Source organism: Terrapene carolina, unplaced genomic scaffold (assembly GCF_002925995.2).
Source record: "Terrapene carolina triunguis isolate 2854851 unplaced genomic scaffold, T_m_triunguis-2.0 Scaffold69, whole genome shotgun sequence".
NCBI classification, from domain to species: domain Eukaryota; kingdom Metazoa; phylum Chordata; order Testudines; family Emydidae; genus Terrapene; species Terrapene triunguis.
In genome coordinates this window covers 51,008,697-51,017,485 of record NW_020664420.1, presented here as the reverse complement: position 1 = coordinate 51,017,485, position 8,789 = coordinate 51,008,697, and the positions used below count along the sequence as shown (strand labels likewise).

The 8,789-nt window shown below is 40.3% G+C and overlaps 1 long non-coding RNA gene across 1 annotated transcript in view; it reads left to right on the top strand.

The window, feature by feature from the left end:
• The first annotated feature begins 243 nt into the window (after nucleotides 1-243).
• Nucleotides 244-8,789, top strand: part of LOC112111253 — a 34,834-nt gene continuing 26,288 nt past the window's right edge. Inside the window, exons 1-2 of the long non-coding RNA XR_002908472.1 lie at nucleotides 244-330; nucleotides 3,958-4,096. This is a non-coding gene — a long non-coding RNA (uncharacterized LOC112111253). The remainder of the gene's footprint in view (nucleotides 331-3,957; nucleotides 4,097-8,789) is intronic.

Below are 8,789 nucleotides of genomic sequence, written 5' to 3'. Positions count from 1 at the left end.
CATGGCCCACTGCCTTCAGCAGCAGCTATGAACTGCAATACCCATTGTTAAAAGAGGAGGCCCAAAGGCCAAATGCAAAAATGCATGCCCAATTGCACACTTACATTCAATGTGTAAATTGGCCTCTCAGACATTGGTTCTATAAGCCTTATTTCAGCAATTACTGTTTCTTCAAGACACGTAGTCTCTGGAGGGATAACTTCTGTTATGTTTGAATTCCACTGTTCTTTTCCTAGCATTTCAGGGATGTAATGCAGTACAGGACATTACCACACTCCTTTCTTCTTTGGAGGATTCTCCCCTCAAGACTTCAGTGCCACAGAGGGAAGGGTAATGTTTACTAATCTTCTACTATTAACACATTTGTTAAAAAGGGATCAGAATTGATTATTTTCATCTTGACATGCAAAGAGCCACACTGTGCCCTTGGCTTGATCTCAGGGTATGAATTGACAATATCAGCAGAAGATGCAGAGGCAGCAGCTTTTTGGATATCATACATGGCAGGCACACAATGTTCTAACACAAAGAAGCTGCTCTAGCAAGGTGTACACACTATAGTCCCTATAGGAATAATACAAGAGTTTCTCATGCATTTGACATTGTATTCACATACCACGTTCAGCTCTGCACAGAATCAGCTGAACATTAGTGCAACCTATGATTTTTACTACTGTTCAGTGATCTACCCTCCGCCATGCCAAAGTTCTGGTGTGGAGGAAAGATACAAAAGGAATAATTTTAGCAAGTCAGATTACAAACCTAAATGTGAGACAAGGTGGGTGAGGTAATATCTTTTATTAGACCAACTTCTGCTGGTCAGAGAGACAAGCTTTTGAGCTACACAATGTATCATGAAAGCTTGTCTCTCTCACCAACAGAAGTTGGTCCAATAAAAGATATTATCTCACCCATCTTGTCTCTGTAATATCCTGGGACCGACACAGCTACAACACTGCATACAAACCTAAATGTAAACATTTCCTAAATTATGTCATTAGATCAGAAGCAGGAAGGATTTTAAAGAACCATCTTTAAATGTTTATGGAGCTATAAATATTGTAGAGTTAAAGTTCTTCCCTCATTTTTACTCCATTCAACCCCACTGAAGTCAATGAAATGGCATGTAATGCACTACTGGATGTAACTCAGTAGAATAGGCAAATACAAGACAGTGTTGTTTACTGTTAACATGAAAGAAAGGATTCAAGAGTCCATTGTGAACCAGAAGAGCATCAGCACTGACTCATTGTTTCTAATTATTATTATATTACTTTTTTCAAACAAACAACAAAACATCAAGCAATTGGCTCCTGGCTAGTGTCTCAACAAAGCCTCAGGACTCAAATGAGTAACCCAACAAGTAAATGGTTAGTTCAAATGAAAATTATAACAAAGACAAAAATGTCAGCCTGGAAACTGAACTAATAAGGGAAAGAATTTGCATGAAGCTGCTGGCACAATTTTAAACTTTAGTAAGAATAAAGGAGAACAGAGCTGCGGAAATCAGCTTGTGAAGCTGAGGTAAACAAAAATCCACATTCATCTTTTCTTCATGGAAAGCAAATGAATGAAGATCTCTGAACAATGATGGCTTCCAGTATGACCTTGCATGTTGAAACTTAGGCAGGGTTTACAGCCCAAAGTGAATTCAGTGAAGAATGACAGCTTAGCAATCCAGCACCAGTTCCAACCAGTCAGATGTTGCTGCTTTTTGGCTTAACTACAGGAAGAGTCAGAAGCTCATGGTTTCTGTGACAACACAGGATCAGGTGACCTGGATATGTCCTTCCAAGCTGATCTGGAGAAATAAATAGGTTGTTTGTAAACAGGATGACTAAGTATTCTCTCACAAGATTTCAAGTTCGCAAAGCATGAGGCAGCAGGGTGATGAGTCAGAGGTGAAAGGTGATAAGACATCTTGGGCCTGTTCTTCTGTAGAGCACTGGCTGCTGTTCAGACTGTTCAGATCTTGGAAACAGTCCACTGACAGGCTTCTTGCCAGGGGATTTGTTACAGAGAGAGCATGGCTTAGTCAGGATTTTACTACAAAAATTGTCTTGATTCTTTTGCTCTCTTATTAAAGACACTCTCCCTCCCCTCACCTCCCCAATTATTTTTTTAAAAATATATATCTCGATGAAACACACATACATTCATTTCCCACAGACAACATATTCAGGATGATTTGTTTTTTAGAGACAGAGGCTCAAAAACTATGAATTTATTGTGCAAAGAAATAATTGCAAATTATAGTGGCAAACTGCTTTCCAGAAAAAGAATTGGGATATTCAAATAATTGAAAGGATTGAAAAAAAGACTGGCTGCTATCTTGGGGCTACTGCGGATATTTTAGGAGGTTATATATCTCTGTTCCACCTAAACCACCAGAGGCAACATAAGATATTGTAATTAATGGACCCACCTACTGTCATTCTTGTACTGGGTGGTAAGACCTGGTGTGTATTGAAGTGCAGGAAGGGCTTCGTGTAGCAGAAGTTGATATGTCCTTTTAGAGATGTTTTTTGGCTTAGAAGTACATCAACAAATTCATTGACCCTGATCTCTGGGCCTGGCCCAGGCCCACTGAGGTGAGTGTGGGAGGTATAAAGGTGAATGTTACTTTTGTTCTCCTGTGATCCCTCAGGGCTGCTTTAATTCATGCCAGGAGTAACACCCTCAGGGGTCTGTTGTACTATGCAGGGATTGATGTAGCATTCCAGCCACACCTCCAGCATACCCCCCAATCCCCTTCACTGGCAAGACTGGGAGCTACACCATTTTTAACATAACTCAGTGATTCCCCTACTGGTTTGGCTGTTTCAGGGAGGTACATGGCCTCAATCCTGCAAAGGTGAAAGATCCCAGAGCTCGGGCTCCAACCTGAGCCCAAATGACTACACAGCGATTTTTAGCCCTGCAGCTCAAGCCTTGTAAGCCCGAGTCAGCTGATCTGGGCCAGCTGCAGGTCTTTTATCCCTGTGTAGACTTTTGTGATGCCAAAACAGCAGAGAGGGGCCTTAGCAGGTTAGAGCTCTCTGAACATACCCTTATTTGCTTTGCTGGATCTTTACATTATGGCAGGGTTGCAATCAAGGTCTTCACAAATACATACCTCTCTGCTGCTGTGGAATAATTTTCATCACTGACACATGTGCTCCATTAGGAGTACTCTAGTAGATTGAAGTCTCCAAGATAGTTGAGATTGTGGTTAATTATGGGAAAAATAAAGATATGTGCTTGTACACCCTGTAAGTAACACTCCTAGTAGTAATGCTCTAATTCATAGGCACAGCGCCATTAGAAAGGGGTAGAGCTTATTAAACTGAAGTTATGCAGTGACGTTTTCTACATATCTAGCATGGAAGAATTGTAGACTGAGCAGAAAATTGGGATTCAGGTGCTCCCAAGATCCATTCCTGGCTCGAACACAGACTCTGAAGCCTTGGCAAGTCCTCATGGCTCCATTTCCACTAGGGCAAATTTCCTAAGAATTTCCCTCCATTGCTAACACCAGTATTAGCAATTTTGAGAGCCTTGGTGTAGCTAGGATGCCAGCTGCTGTATGCATTTAAACACAATGCATCTAACCTTGCTTTGGAACATGCTTAATCTTATGTAGATAGGGGCTTACACCCATTTTACTAAGACACAGAATTTAATAATATTTCCTTCCCTCCCTCTGAGGAGTGAAGTGATTTAATATTGGTAAGATGCTTTGAAGATTAAAGTGCTACATGTTATTACAAGTGCAAAGAATGTATTTTTTTCCCTACCACCCATCTTTTCCATTCAAGTTATTTCTATCAAAGGAACTCAGTTTCACCATGGGGGGAAAAATAAAAATCACAGAAAAAGGGATGGGCAGCCTTGGTTCAGATATGTAAAACATTAATATTAAGCCAATAAATATATTTTCCTTATGGAACAATGAATTTTATTTTGATTTTTAAACAGAGCTGTGCAGAGACCATCCAGTTCACTGACTACTCCATGGAACTCAAGAACAACGGTCATTAGAAAGGATAAAGGGAAGCAATCTGTAGCCTCCTCTCTCCCCCACCCCCTGCAGTTTCTCATCTCAATAGGTACACAGGTAAACATACACCTTTTGTATGACAGCATATCTCCAAGATAATGACAAACTGTATTTCTTAGCTGCTGTTAACCTTGCTTTATTCTTAATCTTTCCAATCAGGACAGGAAAAATACCAATCTTCTCATTTAAAAAACTAAAACAAATCCTGAAGCAGAAATTAGGATACTGCAAGATTAGATCAGTCTAAATAGATGATATATATACCATATATAGAGCTGTGCCACTCATTAGGTGCATCATGGGAATGGTAAACCAAGGTCATCCCTAGGGCGGTGCGGGACCCGGTGAGGAAGTGATGAATCCATCATTTCCGGGACTGACTGCACCTGGTGCTGGCCAATTGCATCGGCAGCCACATGCCCCCCCACCCCCACCCCAAAGCGCGGGGCCCAGAGCAGTCGCCCCAATTTGCCATGCCCAAGGGATGGCTCTGGTAATCACTATCTTCTGAAGCATTGGGTGTTAGCCACTGCTGAAACTGTTTTAGCATACTTGATGGACCAATGTATTGATTTGGTATGGAAAATTCTAAGTTCCTATTATTTTTTAAGGAGAACAGAAGATCAAAGGACTATAGCACCAGTAGTGATGCTAAAATCCTAGGAGAATGCAAAATTTTTTGGGATATGTGTTTATATGGCCCCCTACCACTGTTGCCTGGGAGTGCTTCACAAACCTGAGGGAATGTTCACTGCCCAGCTTAGCAGAGCTGGCAGTGTGTGTGTGTGTGCTGTACATTGCACCCTGTTAAAGGTGCAGCAGAGGTTGCTGCACTGTGAACTCCCACAGCCTACCAGCATGCACTGTTTTCTCTTTTGCCTCTCAGTGTGGCTATGGCTTACAAAAATGATTAGAGGTACAGAGACTTCTATATGAGGAGAGACAGAGAAGATTGGGACTGCTGTTTAGAGAGGCGATCAGCCAAAGGGGAAATGATAGAAGTATACAAGATATAGTATTGAGAAGGCAAGTCTGGCTCCTATATTTGCCCGCTCAAGATGTCATTTAATGAAACAGAAAGGTAACAAATTTAAAACTGAAAACAGGAAATATACACACACAGCACAATTAACCTGTTGAACTCATTGCCACTAGATACAACTGAGATGAAGAGATTAGTAGGATTAAAAAAAAAATTAGACATTTATATGGGAAATTAAAACCACCCACAGTTACATTAGATAGGACATGACTTCTCAAACTTTGATAGAAGAGATGACATTTTAATGAAGAGTGTCATGGACCAGCATACCTCCTATTTGAGATCACACGAAGCATCTCCTCCCCCAATATGTGATGTGTACCTATCATCCCCGTGGCAAGCTAAAAAGATAGCTAAAATGTGGTATTATACTTTTGTATTACCACTATCATGCAAGCAATTTAAAAATTGTATAAATGTACAAAGGTATATACAGTATTTTAATTGTCTTTTAATTAAATTGAGTGGTTGTAAGCGAGGAGGAGCAGCACCATGTGACCAGCCCACGCTCTAAGGTCCTCAGATCACTGTTTGGGAGCCCTTTAGATAAGGTATTATATTATATACATCAGTTAGTAATTGGCCTACTCCCTGAAATATGTTTGCATCTGGAGAGAGACTCTCCAAACTAACCTAAATTTTTAGAAGTGGCCTCTATTTCTATGGACCTAGTTTTGCACCAACAATTAATTTTGGGGTGGATGGTAGCAAGTAGAGATCTATCAACCTCCCTGTGTGAGCAAACCAGTAGGTAGCTGTGCAATAGTTGTTACCATTTCGACCCCAAATTAATTACTGGTGCAAAACTGTGCCCACAAAATTAGAGGGCACTTCTGGAAATTAAGCCTGGTAAGGACAGTCTTTACCAATTGTGTTCCTGGTGCTGTACAGTTGAAGAAGAAATGTGTGTAGTATGCATTTCAGTTTAGAAAACATTTGGGACTCTTTAGGACAAAAGATGCCTTAATAATGCAAGATATCTAATAAGATATGGAGCAAGTTACACTCAGGAAAAATTTGTTTCCTGGTCCACTCCTTTTAGACACTAATGTATGAATATCTAGTGTGTAGAACTAAAAAAACCTCCCAAATAGGGTGAAATGACCCCCTGCATTGGGGATCTGCAAAGACAGGCATGCCTTTCCCTCATGCTTTTTGGACAACTAGTTTAACTTAACAGAGTAACTACTTTGTCTGAAGATTTGTTAGTCCACCTTTTCTCTGTATGTCTCAAATCAGAGAGCAAAACTAAGACCATCAGTAGAGCAGGGAGGGTAAGAAAATGCAAGAGCTAGTGACTTCAGCCCAAAACTTGAAGCATGGCAAGATAAATAGAGAACCCTGAACTCTGGTAAATAAGGAGGGACTGAGTTTCAAATATTTTGTTTTTTATTGTGTTTTTATTTGGGTTGGTTTTGGTCTACATGGACCATAAAAGTTAAAAATGGAATAGATCTGATAAATCATATAAATGTAGGAGTTAGTCCCTGGCTGTGATGTATCATTCATAAGACTGAGATTAGATTAAAACTTAAATTGCCTCTTGTCCTGTGGTCTCTTCTTCCTGACCCCTGTGAAATAAAATCACAAACTCTCTATTCTACCTCCCAAGAAATATGACACTCCCCTGAATATGACACCACTTCTCACCCACCTGCCCTCTGTAGTTTGTGCTAGTTTTCTATCTGCATCTTCAACCATTTTTCTCCCCCCGCCCCCAAGAGAAGGAGATGTGAAAGCTTTCTGTTTCCTCCTGTTTGTCCTATGGGATGGAGGCATCATGCGCATCCACTCAGGAGGAAGTTGTTTGAACATCTCCTATTGTCCCCTGGGAGAGGGGACTCCAATCTCGACAACCCCTTTAACTGCAAACTTTGTCCTCTGCAATTTTATCCTTCAACAATTTTACCCTGTCTCTCCTCTATCCCTGAGGATGTTCACTCTGACTCCCACCCAAACTCCAGCCTTCTGTCTCTTCTATGTCTGTCCCTAGGACTCCATCTGTGTGAGTGATAGTTGAAATCCTTTTTCTTAGGGATATAATAGGGTTACTTCCCCCCATTCCTCTCACTCATATAACCAAAGCTATTCCCCAATTTAATCTTTCTTCCCCAGGGAAGTCTTTCCCCAGATACCTCTCTGCCCCTCCCATCTTTGCCTTGCTCCTTCTGGATCTTTCTGGATTCATACTGTGCTGCTCCATGTACCCCTGTAGACTGAGGACTCATCTGAACCTTGCTGGGTGATGGGAAGCTGCCTCCGGCTCTTACTTGGAATACAAGACCCTGTGTTCCATGCTACCTAACCCAAATGCTTCTCCAGTCTCTGCTGTTCCCAAGAAGGGATGATGCTGAGTCAGTGCGAGGAGACCAAACACAATAATAGGCCTGCAATATATCTATTCTATTACTGGTTTAAGAACTTAAACAGATTTTTAATTACAGTCTTGCTATGTCTGTCAAAAAAAAATCCAGTTTACTTTTAGAGTCAGAAAACCACTAAACCGTGTCCCCATGTGCAGCGTAACTACCACATGATCTTTACATGAGGACTGCATGATCCTTTGAGGTTCCGAGTGCCCTCAACTCTCACTGAAGCAAATGGGAGCTGAAGATGCTCAGCACTTTGTGTGATCAAGACTGTAGTAAGGCTCTCAGTTAAATCCTGATTTTACTCGTACAAATACATCAACTGTATTTAGTCGTCAATGATGACTAATAATTCCAGAACCATTTTCTTTGCTCTTGGTTTATAATTTGTAAATGTTACTTTATTACTGTTTTACAAAAGTAATAAGCAGTGTTGCAAGAAGGCTTCGTTTTGGCAAATTAAACCTGCAGTGGGATTTCTAATGCAGGCATTCGTCCTGTGGGATTACACATCATCGTTTTGTGGAATTATTTCTGACATTTCATCCGTCATACAGTCAGAATAACTAAACAAACTAGTGCTGTTCTCCTCTACTCAAAGAGCAACTTTTCGAGAGCCTTCCCACGGAAAAAATATAATGATTATTGCTATCAAATTATGCTTGCAGAAGCAGAAAGGAAAAAAATTCTACATAAGTAAAGGCAAAAGAGCTATTGTACACCAATAATGTATCTTGGGAATCATTTAAATAAATATATCAGGCCAGATCTTTAGCTGGCAAAAACTGGCAATGGAGATATGCCAGTTTACACCAGCTAAAGCCAGTTTTCACCAGCTAAGATTAGGTAAATGGAACCTAGGATTTGGACCCACTCTCATTGAAGTCAATGGCAAAATTCCCATTGAATTAAATAGGGACCCCAAATGACTACTTTTTGTCTTTTGTTTAAACAAATTCCATTTTTAAACCGTGAGAGAGATAAATAGGTTATCAACACAGCTTCTCATACTCTGTATTTACCAGGTCTTTCTTAAAATATAGAATACATGTCTTGGAGGCCAACTTGTTTATTTCAACCATGTCACTCCAGGAAAAATATGATCTAAACTACATTAGCTGTGATGTTTAAATACCAGAGCATCGGTGAATGAAAAGTGCAGTGTAGCTCATTATTAGTGTATAATGCCTTCTTAATCTATATTAAAAAAACATACATCCAATAGGCCTCAGATTGGTTTCCCCACTCTGTAGAGATCTCCAAGGATATATATCGCAATTACATGAGTTATTTTTTGCCCTTTAATAACTAATATAATGTGCTTTGAAGTAATGTGGTC